The sequence below is a fragment of the Elephantulus edwardii genome, unplaced genomic scaffold, assembly GCF_000299155.1.
Source record: "Elephantulus edwardii isolate Elephantulus edwardi_28Jun2011 unplaced genomic scaffold, EleEdw1.0 scaffold00178, whole genome shotgun sequence".
Classification (NCBI taxonomy): domain Eukaryota; kingdom Metazoa; phylum Chordata; class Mammalia; order Macroscelidea; family Macroscelididae; genus Elephantulus; species Elephantulus edwardii.
Genome location: NW_006399928.1, coordinates 1,982,367 through 1,986,578, shown reverse-complemented (window position 1 = coordinate 1,986,578; position 4,212 = coordinate 1,982,367). Strand labels below are relative to the sequence as shown.

Here is a 4,212-nt window from a genome sequence, read left to right as displayed (position 1 = left end):
AAAGATCAACCTCTTGGTTAATAGCCAGCACTTAACCAAGTTTATGCTCCACCCAGGGTCTCTCAAAGTCACAAACCCCAAACAAACAACAGACCCCAAACCATGAAATTCTTATCAAGGGAGATGAGTCAGAGAGAATGGATTTTTTACCACTCCAGTGACATACATCAGGAAAAAAGATAGGTGGATTTGCTCTGAGGCCTCTAAGGGCCACCCCCCTCAGATACAAAATGCTGATCTTCAGGAACTGCTGCTGGGAGAGGGAGGAAGTGTGGGGTTCCCACCTACACCCTCCACCATTGCGTCAGCCGCCTCTTCTGACGCTATGGAGCCTTCCTTGTCACCCGTTTCACCCACTGCCTCTTCCTCCCCTTTAGGGGACTCATCCTCCGCTCCCCACTCCCGCTTTTCCCACCTCTTCCACCTGTTGACACCCTCCAGGTGACTTCTCTGGTCATTCTTGTCACTGGACGTTTGAGATGAACCTTCAGTCATGACCACGGGACCCGAGGACCCAGAGGCCAGCGTCTCCTCAGAAAGATCCCCTGGGATTCCAGGGGTCTCTGGCTCTTTTTTTTTGAGACTCGGGCAACTTCGCAGCTTCTTCCAAATCCATGCGGACACCGGAGACTGGGCCCAAGCTCAGTTTCTTCTTCTTCCTCATAGGAGCGAGCCTCTTCCTCGAGCCCAAACCCATGGCTTTCTTCTTTGGGGGGACCTCTTGGCCTGACTCTGAGGTACCTCCCGGGTTCTCCTCTTCCGAAGAGGAGGAGGAAGAGGAGGAGGAGCTGGAGGTCTCCTGGGGCCGGGGTCTGCGAACCTGTTGAGGGTATTTCACCCTGGGCTTTTTAAGATCTGCCTCCTCTTTCTTAACACTTGGTTTGGGGGTTGAGGTCTCCATCTTAGCAGCCTCATCCCCGTTGGAGTCTTCAAAGAAGACCTCACTGCTGGGTTTCTTCCAGAACCTCCATTCCTTCTTGGAGGCTGTGTTCTGCTTCTTTCTCTTGGAGGCATTCTTGGGCCCTGACCTGCGAGCAAGGGGTTGAGGGGCCTCATCGGTGGGGTCACCCCTACTGCCCTCCTCCAGCTTCAGGATACAGCTGGCCTTGGACGCCTGTCCAGGCTCCTTCTTGATCTGCTTTCCTCCTTCGGAAGTGCAGGCTGCCACGGCCTCAGCCACCGCCAACTCCTGCGCCCTCGCCTCCTCTGGATTGCGAAGCTCCGCATCCATATGGTAGAGCATCTGCACCACTGCCCCCAGGAGGGCCCCCAAAGCTTCGGCCCAATTTTCGTGGCACACATTCCAGCTCAAGGGCCATTAGGGGTGGTTGAGGTGCAGTAGGCTGATCACATCCTCCATGGTGCGCCCTTCGACCTCCAGGAATTCATGCAGGTTTCTGAGAAACTCCGCATCCTGGGTGGGGTCCCGACAGACCACTCTCCAGGAACCCCCTCTTCCGGGGAACTCCCAGGGGACGGTGCTCAGGTTCACGCCCTCGCCCACCTCGACCAAAGCGGCTTTGGTGTTCTCCGCCCTCATGAGTATCTTGTTGAGCACGTGGTACGGACCCAGAGGGGTGAAGATCCCCCTCAAGGTCTCCTCGATTTCTGCCTGCTCACACTTCACAGGGATGCCCATAACCACCAGGGCCCGGTGGATGTCCATATCCATCCCCTGGCATCAATCTTCCAGCAGGTTCATCGCCGCCATGCTCAGGGGTCGGGGGAGGACCCTGGGGCTGGAACCCTTCCTGGAGCTGAGAGTCTAGGAGATGCGCCTGGACTGCCGAGGTCCCCAAAGGGAGATCACGTGCTGGGTGACACTCGTGCCTGGGATGTAGCAGGATCAAGGCTCCGAATGCGCAGCCAGGTCTGGGAGAAGCCCCTGAAGACACCGGCCCCGGTCACTCCGACGCTGCAGGTGCAAGCACACTCCACCAGCGAGCTGGAGTCCGGATGCCTCGAGCTCCACGGAGTCTCCGCCGTCGTTGCAACGCACGCCTGCGCATGCCGCTGAGGGTTTTTTAAATCTACTCTTCTACTCTTTTTCTATTAATTGGTGCATTTAGTTCATTCACAGTAAGGGAGATTATTGACATGCCAGGTTTTTGTTGGGTTTCTTCTTTGGTTGTTTCTGGTTACTAAAGTTCATCCCGTTTCTTTTTCTGTCTCTTTTGAAGGATTCCCCTAAGAATGTCTTGTAGAGTTAGTCTTGTTTTCTCAAATTTCTTTAGCTCCTGTTTTTTCTTCAAATGATTTCTCCTTCATATTTAATTGATAGCTTTGCTGGGTACAAAATCCTCAGCTGGTAATATTTTCATTTTAACCTTTGTATGTGGCATCCCATTATTTTCTTGCTCACATGGTTTACTACTTAGAAATACTAATTTAGTGGAATTGATTCTTCTTTGTATGTGAATCTTTGTTTTTCCTTATCTTTTGGAAAATTTGACTATGATATGTCTTTATGTTTTTCTGTTGGCAGCCAAGCTGTTTGAGGTTCACTGAACTTCTAGAATGTGGATTTCATTTTTCATAATGCCTGGAAAGTTTTCTTCTAGTACCCCTCCCACAAGTTTTTCCAGTGCTTTCTCTGCCTCCTTGGGGTTCTGGGATTCCAGTTATATGCGTTTTGTTCCTTTTGATGCCATCGCACATGATTCTAATGTCTTCTTCACTTTCCTTCTGTTATCTCTCTATCTTTCCTCTTCTAGCGTATTCCCTTTGATTCTTGTTTTCCAGCTCATTCACTCTTTGTTCCATTTCTTTTGTTCTGCTATTTTGTCCCTCCAGCATGTTGGAAACTTATGCTATTTCAATATTGTTCTTCTAGATTGCACTTCCATGCATTTCTGTTAATTTTAAACTGTGTTGCTTGTATCTTCTTTGTCTTGTTGGTTTTTAAACTTCTGCCTTTTAATCTATAGTATCAAATCTTTCCTCCATCTTTTGAAATTTCTGCAGTAGTTGTTCAAATAACTCAATTGGATTTCTTCCGGTTTCTTGTTTCAGGGGCACTTTCTTTTTGGTTTCCATTTGTTCTTCCATTATTTGTGGCTTCTTTCACTATTCGTGTGATTCCATATTAATATATTTCTACTCTCTGTCTCTGAGGTATTCATTTGGTCTGCAATATGCTCTCCTTTTTTTCGGTGAAGGTTTAGTTTGTTTGATTTTCCATGGTGTTTGAAGCTGTCTGCTGCTTTTTAAACATTATGTGTACCTTTTGTGATATGTGTTAGTTCAGTTCTATGGTAAAATTTCTCAGATTAATGTGATGTTTTGTGCTTCTGTCTTGGCCCAAGAGGGATGTCTTGTGCTTCCCTGAGGGCTCAATGTGGGGCACGTTACCTGGAACAGATAGCAAGGTTGGTGGGGGTACAATGTACACTGCTAAATCACTACAGATAGAATGGGTGACTCCTTTATCTTTGGAGTGTCCAATCTTCCTCCATTGGAGTTGAAATTTGGAGGGGAGAAGCAGGTCTAACTACTTTGAGCAGATAGTGAGGAGGTTGGGGATGGAAAGTATGCTGGGAAATCATGAGAAATAGAGTGGATGACATTATCTTGAGAGTGTCCAATCAGCCTCAGCAGAGTTGAAATTCAGATGAGGGAAGCAAGATGAGTTACATGGAGCTGATAGAGCAGTGGATGGGGGTGCAACGTATGTTGGGTAATTGCAGCAGATAGAAAAGGCGCCACCTTTGTTTTGAGAGTGTTCAATCTGCCTCTGTGGGGGTTTAAACTTAGAGAGGCAAAGCAAGGGAAGTTACCAGGAGGTTACCACATAGGGTGGAGGGTATAATATACACTAGGAAATAATGACGGATAGAGTAGACAACCCCTTTGTTTCGGCAGTGTCAAATTTAGCTTCATAGGAGTTGAAATTCAGAGTCATCAAAGCATGATGGCTTACCTGGAGCATGTATATAGCATGGTGAGTAGGGGGTGCAATGTACACTGGGAAATTATGGACGATAAGAATGGGCATCCTCTATGTCTTGGGACTGTCCAATCTGCCTCTTTGTGATTTGAAATTCAGAAGGGCACAGCAGGGTGAGTTACTTGGAGCAAATAGGGTGGGGGTGGAAGTACAATGTATACCAGTAAATCTCTGCAGATAAAGTGGCTGGCCTCTTTGGCTTGGGAGTGTCCAATCTGCTCCCAAGGGAGTTAAAATTCAGAGGGGTGGGGGGGGGGAGCAGGGTG

General features: G+C 48.2%; 1 pseudogene; it reads right to left on the bottom strand.

Moving 5' to 3' along the window:
- Positions 1-532: 532 nt before the first annotated feature.
- LOC102865325 lies at positions 533-3,994 on the bottom strand (annotated as a pseudogene).
- Positions 3,995-4,212: the final 218 nt, after the last annotated feature.